This window comes from Nanorana parkeri, unplaced genomic scaffold (genome assembly GCF_000935625.1).
Source record: "Nanorana parkeri isolate BGI_ZX_2015 unplaced genomic scaffold, ASM93562v1 scaffold167, whole genome shotgun sequence".
NCBI lineage: Eukaryota > Metazoa > Chordata > Amphibia > Anura > Dicroglossidae > Nanorana > Nanorana parkeri.
Genome location: NW_017306435.1, coordinates 702468 through 722528, shown reverse-complemented (window position 1 = coordinate 722528; position 20061 = coordinate 702468). Strand labels below are relative to the sequence as shown.

Below are 20061 nucleotides of genomic sequence, written 5' to 3'. Positions count from 1 at the left end.
CAAAAAGTTTGAAAAAAGGGGGGGGGGGGGGTAAGAAGATCTTTTCCATGTTGGAGTAAATTGTGCTGCATGCGTAAATCTGAGGCAATTCAGCAACAGGTGCATATACATCTTACTGACAGTTACATAAATCTGTTACGCCATACGTTGGTGCATGTACTACGTGATTTATGAATTCCAAGTAATGTGAAGGGAGTTGGGCTTTAACATCAATACCATTAAAGTGATATTAAAGTAACTGTTAGTAGATGGACCGCTGCTGGAGACTGCTCTGTCCCTTTTGTACTGGACAGGAAGTCCAGGGAATAAGAGCTGAGAAAGCTGGATCCAGTTGTTTAGAAACATGATGACTGTATGTGCTTGGCCAAACATATAAACAAATACTGCTGGGCAATGCATTTTCCTTTGATCTGGATTCAATATTGAAAACAAGCTTGAGAGTTTAATACTACTTTAATATGATATCAATAATTGAACAGTACCCAGGTGGTTGCTAGGTTTGTCATGGCAGGTACTGAATCATTCAGTCCTTGTCACAATAAGCTTCCTGAACTCGCGAGCCACCAGGCTGCTGTCATTTACCAGTGAAAGACACTGTGAGCAGGAAAGCAAATAAATGCTATCAAATTCATATCAAGCAGTATGCCAATATCATTTTTCAACTGGTCCTTTCATTACAGAAAGCAATATACTCTGTATACTGCAAAAAGTACACAGTAATTCATGACAACCAGTCATAGTAGCTGGACTTGCCATGTATATTATAGGGAACATTTAGAAATGTTAATTGTGCCTAAGCAGAACCCTGAAAAAGTAGCCTTCCGTTTAATTGCCTCCTAAAAAAAGCAATGCATTTCAGGGTGTATTAGCATAGGCACGGCTGTCCTGTCACCTCATAGCTGTATATCTGCAGTGTGAGATCTAAGGCTCTGCTGCCTCCGATTGCTAGTTTTAGGAGATTACGAGTGAGATTCAGAGATGGAATTACTATGCTACTCACTGTTTTCCTTGCTGGAGGATCCGATAAGAGGAATATAAAAACCCTGCCAACATGACTGTCTCCACACAGAGACTCAGTGCAGAGAAAGATATAGTAAATCAGTAATGGGGTGAGATCAGTTGCAGGGAGACTACAGTCAATACCGATAACAGTTCTAAAAAAACACCTTAAATGGTCTTCCTGGAATAGATAAATAAAATTAAACATAAGAGATGAAATACTTAAGTAGAGGAACTGCCATTCTAGACTCCAGTCTGTGCACATTACATGAGCAAACACCTAGACATTTGGTCATGTGATCTCTGTTTAAAGAACACATCACCCCAGCCTTGGGGTTTGAACAGGGAACATAGAAAACAATTGTTTCCTACTTGCCCTTATGGTGACTGGCAAACCCCAGACACTCTACATTGTGTGAACGAGTCCTAAAAGTAAATGAAATGTCTAGGCGGCTAATCATGTGATCAGGATTAGAGGGAGCCTGGAGGAGCATTTTTCCACAAAACATATTTTATCCCCTCTGTTATTCTTTATTTACCTTTACCAATAAGACCACATTCCCCACTGTCCTAAAATCTAAACTGCAACACAATCCTCTGTGATACTTATGTGTTTGTGGTTCCAAGATCACTTTAGGTCAGGGGTGGGCAACTCTAACTCTCCAGCTGCTGTGGAACTACAAGTACCATGAGGCATTGCAAGACTCTGACAGCCACAGGCATGACTACAAGAGGCATGGTGGAATTTGTAGTTTCACCACAGCTGGAGGGCCAGAGATGCCCACCTCTGCTTTAGGTTCTGGTGCCAGAAGTCACAAGGGAAACGTATGTTCAAGCAGAGCCACTAATAGGCTGCTCAGGCAAAGGCAGCTAATCAGTAGCTCCCCCTGCACACAAATCCCATCTCTCTCTCCAGGTTGACATAAGGGTCAAATGACCCCAGCGTGGTTCACTGTAGGACAGTTAATGTGTTGTGTTAAGGCAGCCTCTTCATTTAAATGAGCCGACTAATGCACCACAACAGACCAAAAATCATGCTTGCTGCATTTGCTGAATTGCAGCACATGGTGGTGCATTACCGCAAGCTGCAGAACACTGCAACACTAGTGCATTGGGAAGGCATGCAGGGTGACAGTCAGCATGAACAGCACCGCATTGTACAAACACGTGTAGGGCACTGGTATGCGTAGGCTCTTACTTGGCAGGAGCCCAAACCTGCAGACAGGTAAATATACCAGAATTCTAGCAGCAGCTTACAATTTATAACAGCAAGGGGGAGGATAGCTTAGCAGGGGTAGCCAAACTCTGGCCCTCCAGCTGTGGTGAAACTACAAATCCCATGATGCATCTCTCTCCGGGAGTCATGTCTGTGGCTGTGAGAATCTTGCAATGCCTCAGCTGGAGGGCCGGAGTTTGGCTACCTCTGGCTTAGGGTTTAGGTCCATTTGGAATCATAACTTCAGCCAAAACGTTTTTGCATTAGTATTGGATAGAGAGGGAATGGTTAGAATCACTGGCCATTTGTATTTGGTCAGTGTGCACTACCTGGCTGTTTATGCCAAATTACTACATAAAAACCATATAGTAAGGCTGCTCGTCAGTTATTTAGTCTAGATTTGCTTTCAATATGGCCACACGTGGGATTGATCCAACCATTCAGAGCCTGTACTACAGAAAAGAATGACACAACAACCAGAACAGAGAGGGAACTACATATATCTATCAGCTCCCAATTGAAACACATATTAAAGGATATTTTAAGTAATATTAAAGTCAAAAGGTTTTTAAGCTCTTTCAAATGCTGATGTTTAAAAGTTTTAGGGGTCTATTCACAAAAGGCTGAAGAGTTGGGAGAAGGCAGGAGAAGTGAACAATCTAGGCCAAAATAGCCGATTTGGAAAAATTCTCCAATTCAGATCACTTTCCAGTTCGGCTATTTTGTCCTAGATTGTTCACTTCTCCTACCTTCTTCAAACTCTTCACCATTTTGTGAATAGACCCCTTAGTTTCCTGCAGAATCAGTTGGTTCCCTGAGCATTGGCCCTGATATCCTGTTTTAGGGGGAGTCCTTTCCCTTGCAGGGTTCTATGGAGCCACTCTTGTGTAAGTAAACTGTGCGTGTCAAATACACAGGCACAGAAAGGCAATCCATTCCCCTCCTCCCTGCTCCTCCATCCTCCCTTCTCCAAGCTAGCAGAGTGACAGCTGCTGGGAGACTGTTCTGTCTCTTGTGATACTGTACTCAACAGGAAGTTTAGAGAAATGTAGTGTGGCTGTTTGAAAAGAGGATGTCAGTAAGTTTATGGGAAAAATATATTTGTTTGAAATGGATTCATTATTGAAAAAAGTTTGAGAGTTTAATAAAGCACAAGAATAAAAAAAAAACTGCAGCTGCAGCTTACCAATCCTCTGATGAGGTGGTTGCATTTGTTTTCTTTTTTCAAGGCCAAGTACATTTTGTGCAAGTACAAGAAATTCCTATTGATCCTGCCAGAAATTCGGCCTCATTGTTAATTTCCTGTGCTCCAAAATGAAACCACAAACAAATGTTATCAGCCCTCCCAGCTCTCTTATGTGAGCTAGAAAGCACCACGCAACTACACCATGAAGAAAAGGAGAGAGGGAGGTATTTGTAGCCCAAACCAAGACTGTAGCCTAGGGTGACATCGCAGCTTCTCCATAGGTACAGTGCAGTGAGCAAGCACTGTTATCCTAGGACAGAAGGTGTGTTATTAACAGGATTACCATGGGGAAAATAAAGGAGAAAAAAATCCTGAAAGGAAAAGCAATGCAGCCGTGACAAGCTGCAATATATGACGTTTTGGGGTTTAAATAAGCTTTAACCCCTAAATGGAGAGACAGGTATTCATTATATAACGTGTTATAGTACTAACATCAGTCTAGGAGTCACAGGCTCATATGAATGCACTGAACAGCGAAGTGTATTATGAATACTTACCAGTGATTATTTCCAAGACTATCAGACAAACAGGTATGACGTGAATTTCAGCTCTACACACAGGCTGAGTTTAACAGATCCTAACACAAACCAATCCAAACAATACACGAACTCACCCCGGCAGTGATCCGCCTGAAGATTCAACGCTGACTGTGCACGGTGCCAATATTCCGATTATTTTGCCCAAGTCTGTCCCAGAGTTCACATTTTTCTACATCGCTGTGTAAAGATAAATCAACTTCCAAATGTAAAACTCAAATTTGCACTTCTGAGTATCCAGAGGCATTCAAAGTTCTGCTGCAGCTGGAAAAGGATCAAGATGCACAGGAAACAAGTAAAAACCCCACTATGCTGATTACAGATAAAAACATGTCAAACTTCCCCTGTGATGTAAGAAGTCAGAGCCCCAGGAATCCAATCCTTAAAAAAAAAAAAAAAAAAGCTATTTCCGTTTGTAGGGAGAAAAAAAAAAGCCAAGGCAGAGAAGGGACATCCATGTGCCATCGGGAGAAACAGTGCAGTGGGATTTCACATCACTTTTAGGCGATCATCAGTGCAGGAAAGGACTGGGATCCAGTGAATTCACAAATAGAGAGTAGGAGGTGGAATAAAAAGAATTTCTCTGAGCAGATGAGCAGTTGCTACATGTTGCAGCGAGTTCCTTCTCTGCACACAGGGATGTGTTACCTTCTGCCTGGAGGTGGACAGAGGGTGTGACAACACCAAGCCTGCAGCCAAGGGGGATGGGAGATCTCTTTTAAGGATAATAGATCTTTTGGGGATCTTAGGAAAGCCACAATAGCCCCCTCTGTGTCTTCTTACCCCTGTGTTATGTTAAACTCCTCCTTTTGTTCATCCCTCCTTTCCAGAGGAGGTGCTACCAACATTTGAGGAGTGTGTTTTCCCCTCTGCTCTTCCACCTTTGACTTGCTTCTTTTACAGGCACATAAAATAAAAACACAGCTCGCTCTATAGTTCCAGCTCAGCGCCACACAAGTTTCCAGCGTGTTTTCTGGGGAATAGGATTTAGTGTAACATTTTCAGTGTAAGATATTTTGAAATAATTCATCTATTTTTAAACATAAATCTGTTGTGATTTTACTTCTGCTCTCTCTTTTGCAGCGTACCACAGACAGCACGTAGTCGTCTGTCATGTTCGATTCACTTCATCGTTTTTTGTTTTTTTTCCGTGATGTCAGGAATAGGATATAGACACAAAAGGGCGTGAAGGAGAGGATAGGGCTCTGGGAGAAGAGGCAGAACTGCCCCTATGTGCCCTCTGCAGGGAAAGCATGAAAGCACAATCAACAGCTCCACACTCTCATAGGAAGTTGCAGTCAAATATTTACTGATCGTTCCTGGGCAGCACTGAAAAACATCTCTGCCATTATTAAAAGTATACCTTTCCCCCCAAAACAACAATTCACCAATAGATGCATAGACAGTCGCTGTCTTTTTAGATGTCAATTGCAGTTTATGACCTACAGTCTCCAGTGAACCTTGTGAGCTGTGCTTCTCGCATGCCTCCTCCAGCAACATCTGCTGAGTTCCCATGTGGGTATACCGCTCCTATAAATCAGGCACCCTGGACTACACATCCTTGTGCTTCTGCGTTGGAAGAGGCTGGTATGCACTGACAACTGTTGGACTATAGGGATGTTGTGTCCTGTAGTCTCACTTAAAGACGCCCGGAAAATAAAATATTAACCCTTGCAGTGGGGCTACCCCCGCACTGCGAGGGTTAGGTGCTTGTTTTGGTCTTGGTGCAAAAATAACAAAGTTATACTTACCTGATACTCGAGCTGGCCGGCTGTAACATTGCTCTCTACAGCCGGTCTCCTCCTCCGCTGCAGCGATGGTATGTCCCTTGGCGTCCTCATGTCCTATACACTATGTGTTGGGACTTAGGAGATCTTGAACGGCTGCAGTGGAGGGGGAGAGAGGCTGGAAGGACCGGCCATCTGGCTCCAAGGATTGGGCGAGTATAATTTAGAGCCTAGACGAAAACAAGCATTTAACCCTTGCAGCGGAGATAGCCCTAGTGCAAGGGTTAAGAAAACTTGTGCCCTGAGTTCTTCTTTAAAGGAGCATGTGTAACAGACTGGCAATGCCACTCCTAATTAAAAGGCAATGGCTTAGTGTTATCATCCTGCAACAAGAAACCTCCTCCACACAGCTGTAATTGGCAGAATCATCCAGTAAGGATCAATGTGAAGTAGTCTCCAAGTCCCTATTCCCACCATAGCGTTGCATGAATGCATGTCGCAGTTGAGCACATTCATGGGCGATCGCTTTCTGCTTTTGGCGCGCATCCCTATTGATTTCAATGGGCTCCTGAATGCGCTCCAAATGTGGGAAAGTAGTGTATGTAGTAAAATCTGCAACGTGTGTTCCGCATTGTTTCCTGCACGTTCACGCGCATTTGATTACATGTTTTCCCAGCCACGTTTGGGGTGCCATTACCTGCCATTCATGGAACAAGATGGTGTGATCGGGGCCTTTAATGAAATAATATAAGAAATTGCACTCTGCATTCAGCACTGTCCACAATTGCTGGTAAAACCAGCATAGGAGCCGAGTAACCATAAGTAATATTATACTAAACACCAAGTCACAAGTTTCAATCTTAGTGGCTGTCTCCACCCAAAACCAAAAAAATACACTCTTACTTTTCCTTTGCAGATAAAAGACAGGAAAGGCAATTCGTCCATCATTACATGTAAGCCATTCTTGAATCTCTTTACCAGGATCTCAAGTCCCCAGAGGTCACATGACTCTCCTGGTAAACGTGTCCACTATGCTCCTCCGATTGTATATCGGTTCCTTTTAATTTCATGTCTTCATTTATATTTTTCTCCAAATGTACATGCAGACAAACCTGTTCAGAAAAAAATGATAGTGACGGAGAGTTTGGAAATCCACATGGCTTAAATTTTAAACAACCTTTTGCTCCAACTGCTATACCACGTTGGCAGTGTTAGGCCAGGATCGCACCTTTGTTTTGTTGTAGCGCATAGTGATGCATCATGCACATTAGCCCTTTTCATTTTAAATGGCCCCTCAACGCACTAAGGTAAAACACCTGCGTTGTAGCACGTTGCATCACACGGCTATGCACTGTTGTGCGGTCTGTTCCCAAAAAAGGTCAGACGAGGTTTCCTGTGCACTAGGGTGTGTTGGGAGCCCATTCAAAAGGTATTGTCTGCCTTTTCCCTTTTGCTACCAGAGCCGATTTTTCATATATCTACTTACATATTTCCTGAAAGCAGGGACCCTGTCGAAAAAAATGGTGGTAGTTTCCATTTTTGTGTCACATGATATTTACGCTACTGTTTATCAAACCCACCTTTTAGTGCACACAAACATAATTGTTCAGTAAAATCTAAAAGACGAGGTTGCATCAAGTAAACAGATACCAAACACACCAAGCCTCAAAACTGTGTGCGCCTGTGAAACAGCGGAAAAACTATGGTAAACAAAATCACACATCAACTTAGAGTTAGAATTACTGCCCTCGCTCTGGCGTATGCGACGATATGCAACATGTGTGGCGCAGTTGACATTTTCCTACAAGTACAACCACAGCGTTTGCTGGGGAAGGGGGGTACCATGTTGGTGGTGATCAGGTGGCTTTACAGACAACCCAATTAATTCCACTAGAAAGCTGACAGTTGGCTGTGACAGTGTAGACAAATTCCATCTCAGATGCTTTAGCAGCTGGGAGTTTGTATACAAGCCTGTGCTGCTGCTAATGTATTACCTATGTCAGAGGGGGCAAAAGGGTTAAAGCTGAATTCTAGTATAAGCAAATGTTGTCGCAATATACGAGGCATGTTATTCCTACTTAAATCTTGGTCTGTGTAGTATGCCCACTATGCAGGAGATTCCTGTATTAAAGTCCGGTCACTGCTGCTCTCTCTTTATGCACGGTCACTGGTCTTGTATCTGCCCCTTCCTGTAGTTTTCTGCAGGCAGTCTGTAGTCCCTCCCAAAGCTCTGCTTTCTGCACAAGGTATGTGCAACACCGTTACCTGCTACTTTTATATGGTAATGCTGTATCTGGGTTTGCAATACTGTTTAGTGCATATAAGGTAGATTTATATCCCCTGTGGCTATTGAGGAATTTATGTAAATTAGAATTTTTGTGACTGGAGTTCAGCTTTAATGTAACATGCTTTAGCATCATATGTAACATGTTAATAGGTGTGCGTTAAAAGTGTATGTCAAGGCAAAATGTTAAAAAAAACAAAAAACTATTTAGCACATTTGCCCACGTATTATCCCTTTAAACATCCTGAAGTACGGAAAAATTATTGCTGATGTACCTGAAATATAATGAGCTCCTGTCTCTCTGACATGACAACACAGCTCTGAATTCCCAAGCATGTGGTGTCTGCCCTGCCTACTTCATTTCTGATGGATTACACAGAACACAGACTCCTCTTCATCTCTATAACTCCTCTTTGTGCACAGGCAGAGTGCACAGGAAGTTATCAGCTCACAACATTTCTTCCAACAGGTATTTGTTTGCACTTATCGCACAGATATAACAAAAGACTTTTAATGGTATATTTAGCAGACCAGGTGTAGGGTGTAACTGCGTGCAGCCACCTTGACATGTCTATGGGAGGACGCAGCTGCCTGCAGCTACATACCGACCTGAACATGCACAACAGTCTAAGCGTGTGCACCCGGATCTGCATGAATGTCGGCGATGGTGTGTACCTGCAGGCAGCTGCATCCTCCCTTAGAAATATACAGGTGGCTGATGCAATGACATGCTTCACCCGTCCCTCCCGGCAGCAGGTCTCTGCACAGGCTCTGTATGGATGTGCACGCCCATGTGAATGAATCCATAAGGATGAATTGCTTCAGAGTGCTCATACAACTCATTGACTGCTTGTTAATACTATGTAAATACTTGAGTGTCTATAACACTGTATGGAACATACAGCTTCACCCTCTCTTGCCAGAAGTCATAATAGAATTATCAATGTTGCTGGGAAGAGAGATCCCTTTCCTGTTATAGATAAAAAAAACAATTATAAGTCAGATATTCAGCGTCCGCTAACATATACTGTAAAGAGACCCACGGGCTAATTTAGTTAAATCCCGTTTTTGCTGACTTTTTCCAGAATTTGATGAATTTGGCATTGGAAGGTGACATTGCTGAGAAGAATTTGGCTCGTTTCCTTTTCCTAGATAAACCTGTTACTAGTGTAGCGTCAATTTTGCTTAATTTGCATACAAAACAATGACACCTTATAAGCATCAAGATTTTTTAGCAATTTTGCTTCACTCTGAAAACAGATGCTGTTCCTCAATCAATATACAAATACTTTCCCATGTCTTGTTCATGCGCACTGCTCACGTTTTTTAAACGTAACATATAGTGTTTGTGCATTTTCTCCTTTTGTATCTATTATATCTATGAGTAAGAATTAACAATTTAACATTTTTGCCATTTCCTCATGTTAACATGACATTTTGCATATGAACATTTCAGTTTACAATGAGCAACTAGCATGTGGGGCTTTGGTTTTAGGTTTTTGCATCTCTTTACTTTTACACTGTAAAAAGAATGTGATTGATTTCCTGCTGTTAGTTCTATTCAGCACACACAGCTAAGTCAGAAGAAAGACATATCCCTCCTCCTGGTCTCTAATTCATAGAGTTCTGCATGGCGTGTCCATACAAGCAAGATGGTCTAAAAGGAAGACGTTACTGTTGTTCTATCTTAATAGAAAGCACGGAATGCTTTGTGAAGGGTCAGAAATGTAGCCTGTATGAAACATTTGTTAAAAAAATAAAAGGTTTTATAGTAAGAAAAACATGCGAGACCAGTTTATAAACTTCCAAACATCAAGAAAGTAAATGGAATTGAGAAAAAGTTATAGTTTCCCTATAAAGATATATTTTTAACCAGTTGAGGGCTCCTGTGTAGCACTCAACGAAGAATGCTGGTATGTTTTGTGCCCAGAAACCTCCCCTCCATGGCATTCCTGTGGGCATCCATACCTTCTATTGGTTAAAAGAACGTATAGGCATGCTTCCTGTCTCCCTGTTACATCTCCATATTAAAAGGTTCCAGTTAGTCTGCTGTTCCTGTTCAAGCTCCTAAACACTGTTTCTAGTCTCTAGTTCTCCTACGTAGCTGTGTCAATTACTCCTGATATCATCTCCAGTATCTTGTCCACAATTCCAGCCGTTGCTGATGGCATTTTAAAGCCAGCAGTAGTGGCACATGCAGAAGTGGACACATTTGTTGGTATCCTCACAGCTCCTTATAAACAATGCTTAATTCTTCCTGAAAAGCGATGTGATTAAAGTCAATTGTCTCATGCAAACATCTATGCCCTTGCTATGTCATGGAGTAAAGCAAAGAAAGTGTGAAAAGGGATCAATTATTGCTTGTTCTACAAAGATCATTTAAAATGCCCTGGACAGATTTGATGGTACCCTTAGAAAAGGATGTATAAATCATTGTGCTCCTCCCAAGACCTCCTGCTCTCTGGCTCCCTTGTCAACTCCTCCCATGCTCGCCTCCAGGACATGCTCTCCCATTCTTTGGAACTCCTTACCACAACCTGTCCATCTATCTCCTACTCTGACTGCCTTTAGGCGATCAATAAAGACTCATCTCTTCAGGGAAGCCTATCCCAAGGCAAAATAACCACTTATATCTCTAAACAATTCATCCCCACACAGCCACCTCGTCATGTATCACTTGCCCCCTCCCTTTTAGACTGTAAGCCCTCAAGGGCAGGGCCCTCCTTACCATTGTGTCTTGAATTGTACTGCAATTATGTCTTTCCTATGTAGTAAAGAACTGTGCAAACTGTTGGCACTATATAAATCCTGTATAATAATCATTGTGATATTTAAAACTGTCTTCTTAAATACTGTAAATATTGCCTTTCATTTTGTAATCAGTCAGTCAGCATATATTAATGCAGAAAAGTAGTCACTCTGCTGTTTGGTATCATCGTGTGCACCACACTGAACATGGACCAGTGAAAGCAAAGGAGAGAGTTGTCTGAGGAGATCAGAAAAAAAATTATAGACCAGCATGTCAAAGGTAAAGGCTAAAAGACCATCTCCAAGCAGCTTTCTGCTCCTGTAACTACAGTTGCAAATATTAAGAAGTTTAACCCTTTCGCTGCCAAGGACGTATGGCATACGGACCTACAAAAGTGCTTCCAGCTGGCCAGCTCAGTATGCCATACGGACCTGGCATTTACAGTTCTACTATAAGCTGATGGTCGCTTTAGAATAAAAGTAATCAAATCAATAGGAAAAAATTGCAGAAAATTCAAAAATGGCTTGGCCAGCTGATTTGAAAAATGTTCCGGAGGGCTTGGCAGCGAAAGGGTTAAGGTCCAGTTGAGAGAAGCCAACCTCCCTGGATGTGGCCACAAGGGAAAATCTGACCCCACATTGAACAGGATAGTGTGAATGGTATAAATAGAACCAAGTAAAGCTTCAAAGAGATGTGAGCTGAAGTCTACGGCCAGGGTTCTGCTGTCTGTATCGCTACTGATAGCGAAATTCAACTTCACTTTTTGCTGCGGATCATTGTGGCTGAGATAGAAAGTGAAAGGAAATCAAAAATGTATTAGAGTTGTCACCACAACAAGAAGTGAAGGTAAATAATCTAATTGGGACAAATGTTCTGGTGATACCTTCATGAAACGAAATTCTCTTCATTATATGGAGTAGTTCTCTCATTTTCTGTTGTGTCTTTAAAACAGGAAGTAAAGGAAAATCTATGCGACAGGACGCAGACAGCAAAAAAAAAACAAACAAACCCTGAAAGGGTGTGCCAACCCTCCCTTATGCAACCAAAAAATAAAACAAAGTTTTGGACATACATAGTAATTTTGGAGATTTGCATAGTAATTATGGATATTTATAGATACATCTTCATACCCCTTTGTGACTACAGATTATGTATATGGACTCATATGCAATAAGTATCATGTGTTAGACTGTTTATAATATGTTCTTGTGGCATGCAGGCATTCCTTTTTTATTATTTGCAACTTATTTCAGTTGGGCAAGAAGAATCAAATCCTCCCCCACTGCAAACAGAGTCCTTTTTTTTGGAACACTGTAGTAGATAAATAGTTTTCCTCTGGATATCCTTGTCATGTTTATTGTCTTTTGTTAATGATGGATAACAGGGATCTTTGACATCTTTGTTAGGCCACATTACTGCAGTTTGCAGTCTACAGATCTGATGGTTATTTATACACTAGACACCAAGACTCTATTCTGCATTCTAATCCACTCCTTACAACGGGTTACTCGAATACACACACTGGAGATATAGAAGATTTCCTGACTCCCACCAGGACACGTACAGAAATGTAGGGGAAACACAGAAAATCTAGCTTGCAATGTTACATTCAAAACAACTCTTAAGAATATAAACAATGTATTGAAAAGGAAATAACCACAACAGCATTTCTCAATATATTCTTATGATGGCCTTCCCTACCCATTTCCCAAAACACTTCATTATGAATATCCGTTCAGACAGGAAGATATCCTGGAGATCAGCCTGTTCACTTCTAAAGACAAACATCTCCACTTCTAATATGACACAATTAACAACATAATGATTAAATATAGGTACAGAGAAAAAAAATGAAATAATTGTACTTTTATTTATTTCATGAGGTGAGTGCTTTTCACTCACCTCATAGTTCTAGCCGACCTGTGACAATGAGACTGTCGCAGATCGGCTTAGTAGATCGGGAGGTGAGCGAACACATACCGGCGTTCGCTCACTTCTCGATCCTGTCACAGCTCTCTGCCGTGACAGGGGAGGGGCTGGATTCCCCCTCCCCGCTCTGATCCGCCAGCGCTGACTGGCGGAACAGACGGGGGAGGGGGCGGGTACAGCTGGCTCTGCCTTCAGATAGGTAGAGCCAGCTGTCAGTCACGCAGCTGGGCGGTTCCGGCATAATTGTCGGGATCCGCTTAAGCTGCGGCATCTCAGTATACCGCGAGCAGCAGCTCGCGGTATACTGAGCCTAGGGTGACGGGAGGACGCTAGTTTGTGTCCTCCCGTTACCATAAGGAGAACTATGGGGAAAAGCCTTAACCCCATAGTTCTCCTTTAATAGGGCAAGGGAAACACCAAAACGGTTTATAATGACAGCCAAGGTAACACCTAGCTATGTAGTCACAATTCAAAGATATGTAGGCTGTAGGTAATTGTAAGTACCATGGAAGAACCTACAATATATGTGTAATGAAGGTTCAGTAAAACCAGAATCTCAGCGCACGCTCAAGCACGTGCACTCATGCACACAAACATTAGCATGCAGGCGCATGCGCATTAGCCAAATGGTCTATTTAAACAGATGTTTGCCATTGACAGATTGCCGAGTGGTCTTCAGCTTGTTCCTGTCTATCTGTGATCTGATTTATCCCGCTTACCTAAGTACGATCTGGCTTGTCTTTGGCTCTCTGCCTGCCCATTGTGCCCTTGGCCTGCATGCTGGACTCTGAATTCTGCCTTCTGCAATGTACCGGTCTATTACCAACCTTAACTTGTGACCCCAACTCTGCTCTTGGTTTCTGATTTGGTACTCTGCTGCTCAGCTTTTACCGACCTTGACTTGTGACCCCGACCAGGCCCGGATTCCCCAAAAGGCCACCGAGGTCAGACCTTGGGGCGGCAGGGCGGTAAGGTGTGGAATCCCCCGACGCACCGAACATACAGTTCCGGGCGCCGGGCAGTAAGTTGCCTTCTACATTTAGTCCTGCTTTGGGAAGGTGGACTAAATGTAGTGTGGGGAAGCCGCTTGTTCGTTTACAAGTGATCGCAGCGATGTCGCCGTGATCACGTGTAAAATGTGTGCAGCCTGTCCCCCGCCCCCCTCTGCACCTATCTCTCTCCTCTGGTTCCATCCTCCACCCGGCCGCCGAGTCTCTCTCCTCACTAGTGATGGTCTCGGGTGTGTTCGCAGCTCCACGTGCCGAGCCCGCCAGGAAGCTGACAGCGCCAATCACAGGCACAGGGACATTTCCCGATCTCTGCAGCTGCCGACCGTGATAATGTCTCATTTAAAAAAATATAAAAAATAAAATAAAAAATTGTAAAAAAGTAAAAAATAAATAAAGAAACAATAAAAAATAAATAAAACTAACCTTGCCGCCCCTGCCATCCGGTTGGCATTCTCCGTTGATGGGGGGGCGCATTGCAGAACCTGGCCTTGGGGCGGCAGGGAGAGTAAATCCGGCCCTGACCCCAACTCTGCTTCTGGTTCCTGCTCTGGTACCCCAGTATTCTAGTGTTTGGTCCTTGTTCTGCAGCCTATAGTCATCTGGTCCATGCACCTAAGCCTCTACACTGATCCTGTTCAGCCTGCAACACCAGCACTTGTGCCACTCAGACCCTGAAGCCCCCTCCTCAGCTCGGTCTCCACCTAGGTACGTGACAATATGTCACTGGTACTGCCCAGCGATATTGAGCTGATGCTCAGATACCACCAAATTCAAAGCTAAGCAAGCTCTCATACACTGATAATGCTCCTATATCTACTTAAACATATTTTTGAGGAATTTTTTATAACCAAGAATGGCAAACTGATCATTGGCTGTAGTAAAAATTGACAATATGCCCTTACATGTCAGAAATACTGAAGTTATGCACAGGAAGTGTTGATATATTGATCTATACGATATACATGAGTATACTGCCAGTTCTTTCTGTTCAAGGGGAATTTTTCTCCAAGACTCCCAAGGGAAGGGGCCACAAGAAGGATTCAGAAAGGACCCTACTACCTACTTCCCTGAAGAATTGTGTCCCCTTTCATTGTGCAATTTCCTTCCTAATCCCTGCTAAAAATATAAGATAGGATTCCCTTATCTAGCTTTACATGGTGATTTGACATACTAACAGGACACAATTATAGCTATGCCTCATTTGCTCTGCCTGCAGAAGGATTTTTTTTTTCTGGGAAAATGTTTTTCTCACAGCAACATATACTCAATGTTGGTCCTTATGCATGACAGCAGAAGATTTCGCAACCAGGACTTTGACTGCAAAGGATGCCTGCCAAGTTCTAAACACAAAAGCATTGCACAGCACGCCCTATAATGGCTACAGCGATCTCAGCAAACACAATCTGCCTTGTAATTTGCTACACCTATTCATGTTTGCAAACATGCTAACTTTAGTAAGGTGAAAATAGGAGAAATAGATCATTTTGAAACCCAGCACACCAAGGGCTAGTTCACACCAGATGCAGTCCGTTCAGTTTAGCAGCTGCATCCAAAATGCCTCACAATGCTTTCCTATAGGATTGCTGGTTCTCTGTTCACACCAGTGGGGTCTGTTCCAATGCAGTAAGAAAAAATACTGCTTACTCTATTTTAGCTGCATTGGATTGCACAAAAACGCAGGCAAACGCACTGGAACGCACCTGAAATCCCATTTTAAGCAAAAAAAGTGTCAATTGCTGCAAAAGGCATCGCACTGCAGCTGCGCAGACGCACACTGTGTTCTGGTGTGAACTAGCATTTAAGAGCATTACTAGTAGCAAAAATAACACGTTTGTTTTGACAAAAATGTTACTTCCCAGGAGCTGACAATCCATTTCCAAACACAGTGTTGGAAGAGATGCATTCTTTGTTGGTAAAATAGGGGCCTATTTCTACAACAGACCTGATTGTTTTAGTTACACAAGTTGACTATCTGCACACACAGTCAATGTTGTAAAAGCTGCACTGTAAAACGAGTCAGAGTTATTCACATAAGGGTGAAGAGTTTGGAGTAGGCAGCAGAAGTAAACAATCCAGGACAACAAAGCTGAACTGGAAAGTGAGCTGAATTTGGAGAATGTTTCCACATCTCACTTCTCCTGCCTTCTCCAAACCCTGTAGTATTTGTAATCCCAGGAATAAACCATTTTTCCAAACCCACGTAAGAAAATGTTGCACTTATTTAACATAAAATAGGAGGTGGGGCTAGATATTGGAGGTCCCAAGATACCCCGCAAATCAAAGACTGGGTTAAAGAAATGAACTTTTTGAGAAGGGTGGAAGAGTTAGTAGTGCGATCTCAGGATAGGTACCCACAATTTATGGCGACATGGAGTATATGGATAAAGCTTGACATTACTAATATGTGCTTATCAGGAATGTGAGGTTTATCTGTATGGCCATTGGGGGGGCAGGGGGGAGAGGAAAGAGGGGAGGAGGAGATGAGACTGAAATTTCCTTTTTCTTTTGTTGGTTTGGTTTAGGGTCGGGAGGGGTTTTTTATGATTTTTTTTTTTTCTTTCTTTCTCTTCTTTCTAGCAGAGACCCTTAAGGGAAAGAATGGTTTTAACACTAAAGGTTATGGTGTATGTTCTATGAATATTTTTCTTGGTTCTTTTTAGTTATTGTTGATTTGGACCAGTTTTTCTCCCTTGATCTTTATATTGTTATATCCAGAAATAATAAAGATATATTATACAAAATAGAGGTGGGTTTTGACAAAATAATTTGCTAAAACTACATTTATTTAGGAGAAAATAGAGGCTTCCTGTTACAAAACATATTGCTCTTTTAGACCAAGGGATTGACAATTTATGTCCACAGCCAGTGCATTAAAGGTTGCACTTATATAGGAAAAGTTAAGTTTTTCACAAAATACATAGCAACCTTTGGCTTAGGGGCTGACAATTTATTCCCAAATTTTGTGTTTTCAAATCTTGATTTTTTTTTGTGGAAGGGGGGTTGGGTATTTTAACACAAGGTGTTTGTTTGTTTTGGTTTTTTACTTCTGGGAGCTGTGAGTTTCCAGACTCACTGTAGTAAAATCCTCACTATTTGGAGAGCAAATATTTGCAGTCTCTTTTTAAAAGTATGTGTATTTTTGTGGACAAAAAGAAAGTCTATATCCTTCTGACTGAAGACATCAGTTTCCTGGTGGCAAAGTCAGACACCACGCTCTGATTACCAAGGAAGAAGCAGGTGCCTGATGGGTGCCCCAAATTCAAGTGGGTAACTATTCACCTGAAATATGTTCCAGAAGAGGAAAAAAAGGCACAATTTATTTATTAGAGGTATTTATATAGCACTTTACATGGTGCACATTCACATTAGTTTCTGCCCTCAAGGAGCTTACAATCTAAGGTCCCTATCCCACATGCACACAGGATTTAAAGAGGAACCAATTAACTTTCCAGCAAGTCTTTGGAGTGTGGGAAGAAACCGGAGCACTCTGAGGAAACCCACACAGGAGAACATGCAAACTCCTTGTAGATAGTGTCCTGACCGGGATTATAGCCAAAGCCCCCCCAGTGCTGCAAGGCTCAAGTGCAAACTACAAAGCCACCAATAAGCCATAGGGCACTGCCCATCTTGCAAGCAAATGCGGTGGTGGTGAAGCCTATACTAAAAGTTGTGAAGGGAGAGCAGTTGGTAAACAGACAGCACATGGAAAAACAACTTGAACTAATGAAGGTGAATCAGATTTGGTCTCTAATGCTTGCAGGGCCTGTTCACACCATATGCAGCTGTGATGCAGTCCGTTTATTTTAACTGCTGCAGTCAAAATACATCACAATGCTTTCCTATGGGCTTTCTTGTGCCTAATTCACACCATTGCAGTCCGTTCAGATGCAGCCAGAAAAAGGTACTGCTTGTCCTATTTTACCTGCATCTAACTGCACTAAACACCTCAAAATGCAGTGCAAAAGCACTAAAACGCAACGGAACGCATACAATTATTTTACAGAATTGATTGTGGCATCATTCAGGGACATGCAGGGGAAAAAAACGCATCACAAGCACGTCAAACGCATCAAAACTGATCGCAATGCAACTGCGCAGAAGCACGCAGTTGTGATGCAGTTTCTGGTGTGAACTAACCCGCATAGATGATGGAAGAAAGAAAAAGACTTCCAACAGTATGGAAAAAGAAAGACATCTGACAAAGGTGTACAGGAAGAGAAGCACTGAATTGAGAGAACTATAATAGGCAGCATTGCATCTGAAAATATCAGTTGCCTGACTTCGATATATTCTGAGTGAATGCACCAGAGCAGGCATACAGATTAGAAAATCAGAGTAAAGTCTGAACTATATTCTAAGTACTTATTTTGGGGCAGTGACTTTAACTCAATCTATTGGGTCAGCACGACAGCTAGGCAACTAGCCTTTCATAAAGAGTGGTCAGCTATGACCTAGGTTTTCTTTAAGGGCCGGATCACACCATAAACAGTGTGTTCCAGAGCCTTCCGGGAGGCTTCATGCGTTCAGGGGTGGGAGGGGGTGTGGCGGTGCATTGAAGTCAATGGCACTGCAGCCACACAACCTCACCCGCAGTGCGATCGCCTGCACCAGAACAAGTGGCCAGGTGCGTATCTACCACAAGGCAAAGAAGGCGTTTTCCTTGGGTGGCACTTTCCAGGGGGGCGGCAAAAATGCAGCCCCCAAAAAAGTGAGGCGAGCCAGGCTGAACAAAATCCAGCAGCTTCGGCTGCCTCATCAAGTCACAGAGGAGGTGGCGAGGAGAAGGCAGCAGCAAGGAGGAGGCGGCGGGTCCGGTCCCCATAGCGTTGGTTGGGTGGCTTGCGAGCGAGGAGGGGCAAAGGAGGAGGAGGCAGAGGAAGCCGGTCCCCCTAAGCGTCGGTTGTCCATGAAGAAAAGGTGGGGGGGTTCTGTGGCTATGCAGGAGATGGGGAGATCTATAGATGTACAGGATAGAATGGGGAGATCTGTACTTGTGCAGGATGGTATGGGGAGATCTATAACTGTGGTGGTCCATCATGAAGGAGGTCCATCATCAAGGCTTGGGAAGAAGAGGAGGCGGGGGGCAGAGGAAACCGGGTCCCCTAAGCACCGGTCGGGTGGCAGAGAAGGCTGGGTCCCCAAAGTGGGTCTGGCGGTGGAGGAGGCCGGGGACCATGCAGCATGGGTTCTGTGGTGGAGAAGGCCAGGTCCAGCAGCAGCAGGAGGAGGCTCAAGCTGACAGCAGATGCAGGATCTGTGTGGGCTGTGCGGGGTCTCAGGTAGGTTCTACTAGACCTATGGTGGGCTCTGCAGCCTGAGATCCTGCAGAGCCTACCAGAGATCCTGCATAGACCCCGCAGAGCCCACCTGAGACCCCCAGTTTTCCTGCTACTTAAATAGCGAAACATGTCTAAAGCTGGATACAGCGTGTGTGTATGCGCTGTATCCAGCGACTGATAGGTTACGCAAAAAGTCTTAAACAGGAAGGGGTGGGGCAAATTTAGTGTGTGTGTGCCTGAGTTTTGTCTTGCCTAGAGCAGCCCCAAACCAAAATACACCACTGCACGTGGCACATCAGTGCCTGCGTTCCAGTCCAATGTGATCTGCATAAACAGTGCTTGCAGCATTTTAGCAGATTGCACTGGACCAGAACGCAGGCACTGATGTGCCACGCGTTCTGGTGCAGGCTTTCGAACTGCGGCCAGGGGGCGTGACTGCAGTGCCATTTAATTAAACGCACCACCAGGTTTCCTCCCGCCCCTGAACGCAGGAAGCCGGCCAGAATGTGATACAGTGCGCTCCAGAGGCTGGCCGCTCTGGAACGCACTGTTTATGGTGTGAACTGGCCCTAAAAGAAACCTGTTAGGAGGATAGCTACATTTTGTAACAGGCAGTGCTCTCATCACACATCTGTAAACAGTGCGAGTTCCAGGGTATAGTACATGTCTGTAGCATTACTAACACTGAGATGCCAATCTGAGGCTAGCAGTGCCTACTGAAGTCTGCAATGGCAAACTCCAGCACTAGATAAAAGTGTCTAAAGTGACAGCGAGCTGTCCTGACAGCTTTTCTTTAAGGGAAATGGCCATGATTCAAAAACATGAGCAAACTTGGCAGAAGTAGCATTTTGCTGACTTGGATTTGGTTTTCAGTAAGTCAGGAAATAGCTGCATCCATCACCATCGGACAGATTTCCTTTAACAACCTGGGATTTAGTCTATGTTTCAGTCATTCAAGTCATGGGTTATTCATCACTAGTAAATCAAAGACAAAGTGGACTTACTGAATGTTCTTGAAAACATTTTAACACTCAGTGAAATCTCCCATATTTAAATCATCTTCAATAATCCAAGCACTTTAACAGA

General features: G+C 43.3%; 1 protein-coding gene across 1 annotated transcript in view; it reads right to left on the bottom strand.

Annotated features, from left to right (window-relative positions):
* SNX33 (sorting nexin 33) overlaps positions 1-4792 on the bottom strand; it is a 22116-nt gene extending 17324 nt beyond the window's left edge. The window contains exon 1 of the mRNA XM_018554659.1: positions 4075-4792. The gene's annotated coding sequence lies outside the window, so the exon portion shown is untranslated. The remainder of the gene's footprint in view (positions 1-4074) is intronic.
* Positions 4793-20061: the final 15269 nt, after the last annotated feature.